Below are 13,819 nucleotides of genomic sequence, written 5' to 3'. Positions count from 1 at the left end.
TTTGCAGCACCATTTGTTGAAGAGACTATTCTTTCCCCATTGGGTGTTCTTGGCTCCCTTGTCCAATATTAGTTGATGGTATATGCCAGGATTTCATTCTGGGCTCTCTGTTCTGTTACATTTACATGCTTATTTTTGTTCCCATACCATGCTTAGTATCATAACTTTGTATTATACTATAGTTTTAAATCAAAGTGTGGTATCTCTAGATTTACTCTTTGTTTCTACAGTATTGCTTTGGCTATTTGGGTTCTTTTGTAGTTCCATACCAATTTTAGAATCGTTTCTTCTATTGCCTTTGGTACTTTGATGGGGATTGCACTGAATATGTAGATGGGTTTGGGTAGTATGGCCATTTCAACAATATCAATTCTTATGATCCATGAACATGGGATGTAAAAATAGGGAATACTTTATGAGTTTGTGTGTCATCCTTGTACAAAAGCCATGAATAGTTCCAATTTTAGTATATGCGCTGCCATAAAGAACAGTGGGGATCTTTTCTAAGGGCAGACTTCTGATGGCATGCCCAGTAATGGGGTCCCTAAAACACAGGGCTGTCATTAGTCCATAAGGAAACTTTACCTGAATTTGACAAAGTCTATGGACAAGGCCCAATGCTAAGGTACCTGATTCTGCATGTAGAATGTAGGCCAGGGTTTTTCTTGACACTCACCTTGTGAGGTAGTTTTGTAATGTGCATGATTTACAAAATTCAATTTATAATCCCTGCTAATTCTTTTATTTTTTATTTAATCCCAGACCATTAGAAAAGATTGGCAATATAATTTCACATAATGGAATATAGACACTCTTATTTTCTTCCTGAATCTTCCCTTGTTTAAAACTTGTAGCTGGTTTGCAAAAAGAAAAACAATTCATGGGAAAGTTATATCCTTTGCTGTAGTCTTCGCATCTTTAAAAGCAGTACAAATAAGCTGTTACGAGGTAGGACAAGTGAAAGCTTTAAGACAGAAGTGTTTAGGCTCTCCTACATTTCTTACATACCTACTTCATAATTATTATGTTGAATTGGAATTGTGAATATATTTTTCTGCTACCCCCAGAATATGCTCCTTAAGGAAAAGGAGACTGCACATTTTATACCTGAAGTTTAAGCAAAGAGCACAGTGCCTGGCATGTAGTTGGCATTTAATGAATACATGATATTTCTTATTTCTCATTATTTTACTTCTAAGGAATACTAGAACAATGGATCTGAGATATAAAGTTTGAAATGATGATATGCTGATTCTTTCTAATGAACAAACAAGAGAGTTGTTTTCTATACTTCTTCATTTCTTTTCAAGACTACTACAGTTGAGTAGCACACTTATAAAGATCACACCTAATACTACTATTAAAACAACTAATAGTTAAACTTTTAATGCCTGGGTCTTTATTTTCATATTTGTCTATTTCCTGGAATTTGAGTGAGGATATTGTATCCATTCCTGTGTCATTCATTACTAATTATATGATATTAAGTGGCTCCTTAGTGGCTTTAAGCTCAGAGTTCTATTTTTTCATCAGAAATATATGAGAATATATTTTCACTTGCAGTTGTGTTGCATTTGTGGAACTTCTACACAAATGCAACTCACAATTATTATTGTGGTACTAGTATTCACTGACTACCCACTGGTAACATAGCTCTGTGACAAAACTAACTTGACAAATTGTAGGTTGGCTTTCCAATAGAAAAGCAGATTTGAAATTGCCTAGAATAAGATTAAACACTCATAGAAACAACAGGCTATATTCAAGGTATGATTGTAGTCAGCCTATGATTTAACATACCTTGCACGTCAGCCAGTATTGGAGTTCACGTTTATGTAATGCATGTGGTGTTCTTTTTTTAATCTCATTAAGTTTCTCATGTGAAGAACTTTACAGTATTTTTATTTTTAACATACAGTCTAGTAAAAGTACGCTTTAAAACATTTAACCATTTTTCTTACTCTATCCCAGAAGTACCATGATCTCAAGGCAACAATTTGTAGCAATCTAGTAAAACACAACTCTCCCCTCCTCTTTTATCCAGGTATGGTGCCTACAGTAGGAAGACAATTTTGATAGGCATTACCATTGGAAGTTGCCGTGTTCAAATGCTTCCCATTTGTAGGAAAGCTTCATTGTTGCTGATAGGAAATCAAGTAGAACCCTGGAGGCTTGGCCATGGAACTCTGGTGATTGTTTCATGCAAGTTTAGCACAAATTTTTGATTTGGGACTGAAATAAACTGCATATATCTATTTTTAAGAAATGCTTATAGTGTAACTATGTCATTCATGATTCTTCATACATTAGCTTTGCAAAATGAGCTTAGAAATGGTCTATATTTAAATCTAAAAAGAACTCATGACAAAACGATACTAACTATAGAGCTTCCAGTGTTCTATGCCATTTAGGGAGAAAATGTAAAGCTGTCTCTGACTTTCTGTGGTAATTAGTGCCTCTTTTATGGTAGCATAAAATGCTCTAATGGTAATTCTGTAGGAAGTCAATTGGTTTTTATCAACTGCTGAAATTACTTTGGATGCTGTCACTAAAAATAGTGAGGTATATAGGTGTGTCAGATATTCAGAGTGCAGCAGCTTGGCACATGCCTGCTTGAACTTGGCCTTCTTTTGATGCTTAGATTAAAGTCCTGATTTTGTGTTTTATAGCTCATAGTAAGGGAAGGTCACTGACTGATATTCATTCCATTGCTTTTATGGAGGTGACAAAGGGAGAATGTCAGAAAGAAAGGAGGTCACGGTGGAGGAAGGAGGCAAGGAAGCAAGAATTTGGGAGACTGAATTTTTTAATTTTTTTCATTTCTTCACAAAGATTAATCTAGCAAATTTCCTCAATTTGATGACTGGATTCATTCTTTTAAGCTTTTTAAAAGCAAGATAATTTTTCAATGACACTGCTATATAACTGTGAATAAGACCAATGCCAGAGAAGAGAAAAGAACAAACAAAGCAAAATAAAAGACAAGAAGGGAGAAGGAAATATGACAGAGTGAAAAGTCATCTTCACATCTCCTGTTAGAGATGGTGAGGGCTCCCTGCTTCTTTTCAACTCAGTCCATTAACTTATTTCTTTTGCTATCACTGCTCATTATTGTCTTTCTTGATCATTCCTGTCTCCTCATTTTCCTTTCTAAATTTTTATCTTTACAAAAACCTCATGTTACACTTTATAGCATTATCCTAGTAATAACTGCTAGAACCTTTTCATTTATTTCTATTTCCATTGGGTGGTTAAGGCTAATGAACCTGTGAACACCATGACCTTTCTAATTCCGGACATGGTGGACTTCCATCAAAGAAAGAGGTTTCGTAAAGCCGTTGTCTGAGAGCCAACATTGGAGTGGGGCAAAATGTACTTGGGTCACACACTGATGGACAGGTAGCTAATCTGTTTCTGGGAACACATTATATTTTAAAGCTCTGCTAACAATCTCATGATTATTCAGTTGGTGACAGGTGGAGAAAATAGTCCTGATTTTGGAATAAAGGTCTGAGAATTCTTGCAATTAGTAATCATCAAAGTAAGTTAATAGGGATATGAATGGATTTAAAAGGATAACACTTTATTCATGTAATGAAGACTATTCTAATTCTTCAACTGACTATTTTCATTTTCTGGACAGATAGGATGACAACATTCACCAGCCTAATTAAGAGTTAGTATAGGACTGTGGGACTGTGTTCTGGAAAATGGGAGCATGAGAGGATGCGATGTGCCTGTCACCTTTAGTCTGAGGCATTTAAGTATTAGTGTGTTTCTTCTTCTCTTCCCTTTCTCTCTTGCTTGCCTTGGCCATCCTAGAAATCATGGAAGAGAGACATCAGGAAATGGAGGGAAATCCCCACCTTGCTGCATTAAATTTTTCATCAATGAGAGATAAATTTTTATTGTACTCTGTCCCTGATATTTAAGGATTTACTTATTACTGCAGAACCTACCTGATCCTAACAACCACATTTTAGTACAGTATCCTGGTACATACTGTCCATTAAGTGATAAGTATCATTATTATCCTGATAGTGTTCTGTGGGCTTACTGGGAGATCAAAACAAGTATTCTTCCTTAATTGATCTTTATGAAAATGAAATTAAGACATATTAGGCAAACATGATGGAATATACATTAGATATTAAATTATTTCAGTTCACTGTGTGATCTGTTTTAGGGTGAGGGCAACAGAATCCTTTTCATTTAAGTATACTGTGTCTTTTTATTTACGCATGACTACATAAGCAGTGATGTCTTCAGTCTAATTTTCACAGCTATGACTTTAATAGTTAAGAAAATAGAGTTTTAAAAGATAAGGAAAGGGAGAAATGTGGAAAAAAGAGAGAAAATCTGGAACTTTTATATTGACACCTTCCTCAATAAACTACAATAATACTAGTGTATGTGTTCAAGACTACTAAATAGGGGAATCAAAATCACTGAAATCACTGAGTATATTACTGACTAAAATAATGAAGGAGGTGAGTATTGACTAAAGCACCTCTAAATGTCAAAGTTGTGTTCGTCAGCCATGGTTTGACAACTTATATTGCTGGAAGTTTTGGGAGAATTTCCAGGGGGAAAAAAATGTGTGTGTGTGTGTGTGTGTGTGAGATAACAAGTCAACTTAAATTTGTTCGTATGTCTAACTTCAATTTTCTTATATGAACTTCCAAAGCACATATTACACAGTTATGATCTCAACACCACAATTATACACTTTGTTGAGAACTATGTATGTACTCGATGTCCTCAAAGTACACATACTGTTAGAAAAATGTGGCAATGTGCTTTAGCAGTGAATGTAAACTCTCATTTCTCTTAAAATGCTCATGATTTGCTTCACATCTGGAAAGTTACTGTTTAACATGAATGGAGTCATTTTCTATCCTTTTATATAAGACACCTATTTAGACTTTCTGGAAACTTTTTTTTAACTTATTATGCTTCTTTATGTCATCCTGACAGAAAAAATAGCTCTCTATATGAAGGAAAGTGAAAAGGAATTCATGTATTTGTTATACAGGTTTTGCTGTGACAACACACATTTCTTGCCCATGGATTGGCAATCAATCTGTGCTTTGGCTGAGATCAGCTAGGCTTGGATTAAGGGTTGCTCCAAGTATCTCATTGTGAAACTGAGGTGGAAAAATCAGTCACTGAGGGCCTGCTCTTTTCCTGGTGGATAGTAGGAAGGCAAGAGGGGCAAATAGAAATATGCAAAGCCTTTCAAAGTCTCTGCTTAAAATTATACCATTTCTTATCTGCCCTTATTGCTTTGGTCAAAGCAAGTCATGTGGGCATCACCAAAATCAATGGAGTTAGAGATGTATAGTCATGCATAGTGGGAGGTCTCCCAGAGTCTTTGACATGTCATTCCATTATTGGGAGAAAATGGAATAGCAGTGAACAGAATCCACTCAGTTACACTAGCTAACACCACATATAATGATGGACTCTTGATGGATTAAAGACCTAAATATAAAAGGTGAAAATATAAAGTTAATAGAAGAAAATGTTGGAATCTATCTAGGGCAGTAGGAAGAACTTCTTAACCAGAAATGTAAAAATAGAAACCAAAAGCATGAAAATTAATCTGATTCATAAAGATAGGTTTCTTTTTAATGATGGGCATTGTGTACAAAGTTAGCAAACAGATAATAGATTGGGAAAAGTTATTTGTATCATCTAAAATCAACTAAAAATCAATACCTGGCATATAAAAAAATATTTTGAAAAGAGCATTTCTAATACAAATATGTGTGAAAGATTTGAGAAGGCATTTTCAAAAAATTAAGGCCAAAAAACTCCCAAGCACACATAAGGGGAAGTCATAGAATCGTTGGTAATCATAAATATGTAATTTAAACCAGAATAAGTTACCACGTTAGAGGCGTTAGACTGGCTCACATTGGAGAACTAAATAATACTAATAATGCAACAATGCAATAGGAACCTTCATGCACATCTAATGGAATGTAGATTATTGTGGACATTTGGAAAGTAATCTGGTACCAGTGAGTTAGTTTATGTATGCACATAGCCTGTGATACAGCAATTCATTTACTGGGCATATAATCCAAAGATATCCTCAGATAATGTCATAAAGTGACATATGAAAGGTTGTTCTTTCAGAAATATTGTACTTATTCTTTCAGGAAGACGTGGTTGAGATCTAAGGTGATATAAGTGTCGCAGTTTGGTGCAAAATTTAATGAGGCACTCACTCTCAGGGTCATGTACACTATGAGTACAGAAAAATGCACTCATCCTGATGAGAGTGCATGTCTCCATATATTTTGAGCCCTAGCTGCTCACTTGTCTCACCCTAATCTCAACTCAAGTGCCAAATTGGAGTCAAAGGTGTCTATCACTTGGGGAGTGGGTAGATAACATGAAGTAAGTATACAGAATGGAGAATTATACATCATTTAGAAGCAAAGGATTACAGATGCATATAGCTATAGGAGTGAGTTTTAAGGTGTTTAATTAAAGATAGAGGAAACATTGTCTGCTGTTCATCATTTTGAAAATTAACACATCGAACAGTAATTTATTTAAGAAGCAAATATTAATTAAAGCCAAAATGAATAAATAGATTTTGATGGGTATACTACGAGGAAAACTAAAACTAGTAGTGTAGCCTATTTAAAAATTTCATAAGGCAATGTCCATAAAATTGATGAATCTCAACTATCAGACATTTTATTTCAAATATCAGGCATTTTAAATATGAGGATGAAAGGTTTATATCACTCTGTAAAACCCTAGCATGTACTTTTGACACTCCCCAGAATAACTGACATATCTGTTTCTCAAGCCAATTTAAAATGAAAACATTGTACAATTCATTTTGATGTGAGGGTTTACTAAGATCTATTTCACCCAAAGACTTTACTGAGCTTTTGTTATATACTCTGAAGAAGTTGTTGTCAGAAAGAGAATTAATGAATTGATTTCAAAGTGCTTTAAAAAATAATATTCATATTTCTACACTTAATGATACCGAGTATTGAAATTGTTACTTTTGGAATATGTTTTAAAATAGAACACTTTAATCTAAATTTCATTGCATAAGAGATAGTGACTCTCAACTTGATTTTGTTTTTCAGTCCTATTTAATTTGGAAACTGTTTATTTGAATACCCATAGCAGAAACCCTCCTTACCTAACAATAAAGAAGGGAATCATGTCAGATTTTTAAATGATGTTGTTTTCCAAATAATACAGCAAATTGTTACCTCCTTTTATAGTTGCTGTTAATTATAAAATACATTGTTAAATGGTGTAGTCCCACCAAAGTTATATACTATAGTTTGCCGTGTATAATGCGCACTGTTTTGCCCAAATTTATAAGGCGAAAATAAGGATGCACACTATACATGGGTAGTACTAATTCTGTAACTATCTAAATGGTTTTAATTATTTATGCTTATGAGTTTAAAGTGTAACTCTAGAAACCCATAACGATCCGTATGCAAAATAATACCCTGGAATATGATGATCAGTTTTGTTGAACTTAGGACGAACTTGCAATGAGGAAGAGTTCTTGGCCTTCTATGATGCATAAATAGCGTAAATTAGTTAGTGGTACATAAAATTTCTTGTACCTTGTATCTGTTCTTGTGTAATTTTTTGTTACATAAAATTTCTTACACCAGAATATGTTAAAAAATAAATGCTAAAATTCCTTTATAGTATAAAAAACAAGTACCTAAATGTAAACAAATAAAAATTTGAATTAAAAATTGAAAGATTCTTTTCCCTGAAGGTTTGGGCCAAAAACATGGGTGCGCATTATACACGGGAACACAGTATACACAGCAAAATACGGTATAGACAATAAAGATTTGTAGACATTAGGTAATTTTGTGTGTAGAGTAATAGTAAGGTGGGTGCCACACTCACCTTCTTCCTTGTGCACAGATTACATGCTCATTAGATTACTGTCCTGATGTGTGTAGTCTAATTTGGGGCAAATAGAATAGATTTTGTGCCAGGCTTGTGCTTGGGAAGATCCAGGGCGGGCAACGCTGCTTCCTGGTGGGGTGGGGGGGCACAAAGATTATTTACCCAGACTGGACACAAGTGAATATCTTTCTCCCCTTGTAATTCTCTTCTTCAATAGGCACACAGCTCATGAAGGTGAGAGAAGGAAATGTAGGGACTACATAGTAAGGCTAGTCTTTCCTCTGCAGCGAATGCTATGACAATGAGTACAACCACTACTACTAACTCATATATATCCTGTACTTATTTTTAAAAAGGATAAATATGGATAAATATTTTGCACATTTGGAGATTATGTAGATTATAATATTATTGTTATTTTACAGATGAGAAAAATTAAGTTTGGAGAGGTGAGTTGATTTACTCAAAATCATACTTTCAGGGTTAAGAGAAGGATTCTGACTTATAAATCTAGTCTTGGAAAATCATAAAGAGGAGGCTAGTAGCACTTTAAACTTTTTATTTAAAGCTTTTTAATTTCACTGAGAATTATATACTTGTTTTATAATACTGTCTCTGATATAAACTGGATACTAGAAACCAGCATGCATTACTTTCACATGTATACCCATTTTACATTCAATTAAAGTTGTACCAAAACTCACTATTTATACTTCAGTTGGTGATGATTTTTATAAATGAAATTTTTTCTAACTGAAAACTACAATTTCATCATTTTAAGAGGCTTAGTCATATGACTAATTAACGTAGATGTCACTGCTATTATTTATGTCACGTTACATAATAAGTATATTATTTTATATTCCAACACAAAGGAAAAGTTGCTGAATTATCCCTGTAAGAAGCTAATACATTATTTATAATAATTGTTAGAGAAGAATGTGTTGCTTTTCTCTATTAGGTGAAAATTAAAATTATTTAAATCACTCATTTGCAAATTAAAATTAATTAACTACATTCATTAAATCTACAGTTATCTATAATAATTCTGACTTGATTATGAATATGATTGCATTATAGTTATGCAGATGCCATTTAAATTTATTTTCATGTGTTACTTAAATCATAATCTCATATAATCATGGTAAAGTTACTCAAAATATATTGTCTTATAAAAATGTAAACATGTCATGTAGAGTATATATGGATAGTTGTATATATTTGTATATTTATGACTAAAATTTAGTAATTTCTCTAATAACAACTAGATAACTAATAATAATACCCTACAAGAGAGTGATGAGTATTTGAGTTTCACTGTGGTTGTAATTGTTCTCTGCATGGTGTTATATAAAATAATACAAAGCTATGTGTGCCATCTATTTAGTCTTTTTATCTTCCCCAAAGCTCCATGAATCTGAAAAATTTTCACTGAAGATTTTTATGGTCAAGTTCCATTCTTGACACTGGGGATGCAGCATTGAACCAACAGACAAAAACCTTTGCTCCAGTGTTGCTAACATTCCAGTTGAATGAAAATAATAAAAATTAAGTAAAATATATAAATAAAACAAAAATATTATATTAATATTTGTTTCATACAGAAAAGGAAGTAGGAAAATAGGCTAAGAAGTGTCATGGAGAGGAGGGCGTAATTTTAGGAAGGGGTCAAGGAAGTTCGCATGATGAGGGTTAGGACTGAAAACGTGAAGAAAATCAGAATAAAAGCCGTATATTTATCTGTGGGAAGAGCCTTCTCAACCTACATAGCAAATGCAAAGCCCCAGAAGTAGATAGAACTCTCCAGCAAAGATGGAGCGTAATGAGTTGGAGAGTGGTATGAGATGAGGTTAGAGAGAGAACTTGTTCCAAATCACATGACAGTTGGTAAACTGCCAAAGCAAGGACTTCAACTATAAGAGATAAATGACAGGGAATTAATCAGTTAGATTTTTGAAAAAGAGATGAATGAGTGAATGAATAAGTGATAGATACATGGATAGATAGGTGGATAAAAATTAACTGATACCCATTTATTTTATTATTCCTTTTAAGAATGTTGTTCAGTTCAGTTTAATGTCTAAAATGATGGATGCTTACAGGAGAAAGAAACTGAGTAGCTAACAATATATATGGCTGCCCAATATCACACTAAGTGTTAGTATCACAGTTAGATATAAAATTTAATGTACTAGAGAAGCTCTAGAATCATTACAAGGATAAGAAATTATATCCCTGAATTTGAAACTTCCAAAACAAGAATAAAAACTGTGTAGAAGAGTTCCACATTACACTCCAATCACCACAGCCTACTTTATAGCATATATGGGTTTAACAATTATATTCTGGCAGCCTCTTACCATAGTTCTGATCCCTTCTTATGTTCATGAATCTTTGAATCTTTGCTTTAACAGAAAACTGTCTCAGCCTCTTTAACAGTCTGTTCTATACCAGTAATATTCATACTATAAATGGAGAAGTCAAACATAGAGCAGCAATAAGAAGCAAGAAGCAAGACAGAAGGGAAAACAGGACTAATTTTTAGTGGTTGTAAAAATCCTGGCCAATTATATGAGAGAGATGGCGAGCCTCTCTTCAATTGCCAAAATCATATTTATTATAATAATCCCTGTTGAGCAGTAAGAAGTTATGTTAAGGTCCTGAAAGAACTAGTGTGCAAGCCCAAGTGAGATTTTCCCAAGTGCAATTTAAAGAGAGAATTTACTGGTTAGATCTTATGAAATGTAAAGGTTCTGTATTTTGTGATGCCAATATCTGTCATTGATTCGGGCTGATGACTTTCAGCCAAAGACTTCCAGGAACACATTGGAAGAGTAAGTTGATTGCTCACTTCAGTGAGGGAGAGCATACATATTGGAGAAACATAAGAGGGTATTAGAAAGAATCTGATATGAGATTTCAGTTTTGGTTTGGTGATTTGGGGGAAGGTCTAAGGAAGAGAGGGTTCTCTGGAAGGACACTGTCGGAAAGCAGGGGCAATTCTGTGATTGGGTAAAGAAATAGTAGACACTCATTTAGTAAAAAGCAGCGTGTTCATTTTCTTATGGATGGCACAGTGACCTTGTGTTTGTTTGTACTTAGACAAATTATGAAGTGGCCTTGCCTATTCTGATTTAATCATGTCTCAGAGTAATTTTGTCTGAAGTTGGTATACAGTCATCCCTTGGTAACCCTGGGGAGTTGGTCCCTGGACCTTTGTGGGCGCTCAAGTCCCTTATATAAAATGTTGTAGTACTTGCATGTAACCTACGCACATCCTCCTGTATACTTTTAATCATCTTGGTATCTTATAATACCTAGTATAATGTAGATGCTATGTAAAGAGTTGTTATACTGTATTGTTTAAAGAGTATGACCAGGAAAAAAAAAAAAAAAAAAAAAACAATGACGACAAAACTCTACATGTTTAGTACAGATGCAACCATCACAAGCCTAACTACATAATGCACATCAGCAACAAGGCAACATTGTGTTTTTCATTTGTTTGTTTTGTTTTTTTTAATATTTTTGATCCACGGTTGGTTGAATCAGTGGATGGGGAACCTGTGGATACAGAGGGCCGACTTTATTGTGAGATTGTTTATCAACTGGGAGAATAAATGGCCCAAATGTGAGTGTCAAATGAGCTTCTGAATGTCTGGGGCCGCTCTCTCTTATTTTCTCACATATCTCAGAACTTTCTAAGCAAGGAAAATTAGCCTACAATTTGCAGACATATATAATTTTGATAAACTATGTAAATTATATGAAAAATATAAAAATACCCCACTCCATGAATATACAGACGGAATTAAGTTTATTCTGCATAAATATTAAATTAATACAATTCTAAATAATTTTTAACTTTGAATATATCATTTTAATAAGCTGGTATTTCTTCTAATGGCCAAGAAATAATTACTGGTAATGAAAACTTCTTCACATCTTGGAAATATACGTAGGAACAGTCTGTTCACAAACTAACAAATTCAGTAAAATCAGTATTTATATATTTTTTAAAGTCATAACAGGATATCATTTCAAGTGAACATACTAGTTATTAATATGAAATGTTATGTGAAATATAAAATATATTGTACGTTGTTTACATTTGATTGTCATTTGGCTCATATTCTTTGCAGCTCAGTATCCTCAGAGATTTAAATGACTAAAATTTTTTCAACATCTTTTTATCAGAGGCCATATTTGTATCAGTTTTTCTTATTTCCTCTTCTAAATCTATCTTTTGCCACATTAACTTTTTAAAAATAGACTATTTTTTGTGACAGTTTAGGTTTTTAGAAACATTGGGAAAACAGTAAGGAGAAATACCCATATGCTATACATCCAGCCTTCCCTACATACACTTTACATTAGTATGTTCCATATGTAGCTGTAGGATCAAGTTAGATCTTTCTATGTTACCATCTTGAACTGAAACCCCTACATCTTCTTCTTAATTAAATCAACCAGTTTTAACCTAATTTAATATAAAACCAGCCAGTTTAATCACATAAACTAGGGTTAATGAAGTACATCCTCTTGTCCAAAATTGTTCATTATTAGTATCTGGAAGCCATTTTTATAATGAATATGTATATTAATGGTTAGAACCATCATTCCTAGAAATTAATGTAATTTCTCTCCAATAACCACGAGTGGCATTGTTTTGAATTTTTTATGTGTGTATTTCTACTTCCTCTCTCAGCTTCACCCTTCTTCCCCTTGTTTTCTAGCTTTGTTTGTTTTTTATAGGAAGTCATTAATTTTCTTTGCAGAGCTGTACATATGACCATTAACCAGACAGGATGTTAAACACTTGCTCCTTTGTAATAGATACTGGGCAACAATCAGATTGGTTAGAAGAATTCAGTTAAAAACGGTAGGAGGGGCTGCAATTCTTGTCAATAACCTTTTTTATAAATATTCCTTAGAATAAGTCCTTAGGGATCAGTAAGGATCTGCTCTCTGCATCTATGTAGAGAAATAGATCGGTGTGGTATAAACAGTAGACTGTTGCCTCCAGGAACATGCAGAGTTCTCCCAACTGACTTCTGGCTGGAGCCACCACAGTGTTTTTACTGAAGCTTTCCTTCCCCAGGGCTACTCCCAGTCAATGACTGAGCATCATGGGGGTAGTTCAGGGCCACTCCTGCAGGATACAGGTCTCTCTCTTAATGAATAACTCACCTTGAATAACCTTGTCGGCCTGATTGAAATTACTTAGGACTGCACAGCAGCACTTCCTATCCAATCTTTTTTTTTTTTTCCCTTTTTCTTTTTCAGTTATCAAATCTATACCAACTCTGAAGTCTATGTTTATTCATGCTTCTTCCTTATCTTCACTAGTATCCAATTTCCCCTCCAGTCACTATCTTATGTATGTAATCCTGTCTTGGGCCTTCTTGGAAGAACTGAGGTATCACATCCCTCAATTAGATTATAAGGTCTTATTATGTAGAAATAGTATATTTTCGTTTTGTCCTCAGTGTATGCCAAATGCCTCTGTAATTAAATTACAGATGTCCTTATGGAGGTGAATAGCACTCATTCATATGTGAGATTTCTCCATGAAATGTGGACCAAGAATAAGATGTTTACAAAGTGTTCTGGTTAACTTAAAGACTCATTGAATTTCCCATATACCAACTTAAAGGACATTTTTCTAAATCCCAAATTTCAGGGCTAAAATAATTATAGAAATTGTCGGTAGCACTCTGAAAGACCACTTTTCAATAGTGAACTTTGAAGCAAAACTGTCTATGCATTTTTATTTAAGCATAAGGTAAATTATAGTTTTATGTTATCCAAAAATACTAATGCTTTAATATCTGTCTTCCAACAAGAAACAAGTCAGCCTGTATCTCCAAAGATGTGTCTTTACTGCTAAAGTTTGATA

The 13,819-nt window shown here is 33.9% G+C and overlaps 1 pseudogene; it reads right to left on the bottom strand.

Moving 5' to 3' along the window:
* Window positions 1-397: 397 nt before the first annotated feature.
* Window positions 398-489, bottom strand: LOC141570856 (U6 spliceosomal RNA; annotated as a pseudogene).
* Between the last annotated feature and the right edge of the window lie 13,330 nt (window positions 490-13,819).

This window comes from Rhinolophus sinicus, chromosome 3, assembly GCF_057876585.1.
Source record: "Rhinolophus sinicus isolate RSI-liver-muscle chromosome 3, RSI-T2T, whole genome shotgun sequence".
NCBI classification, from domain to species: Eukaryota; Metazoa; Chordata; class Mammalia; order Chiroptera; family Rhinolophidae; genus Rhinolophus; species Rhinolophus sinicus.
The sequence above is the reverse complement of the archived record's forward strand: the minus strand, read 5'-3'. Positions and strand labels throughout refer to the sequence as shown.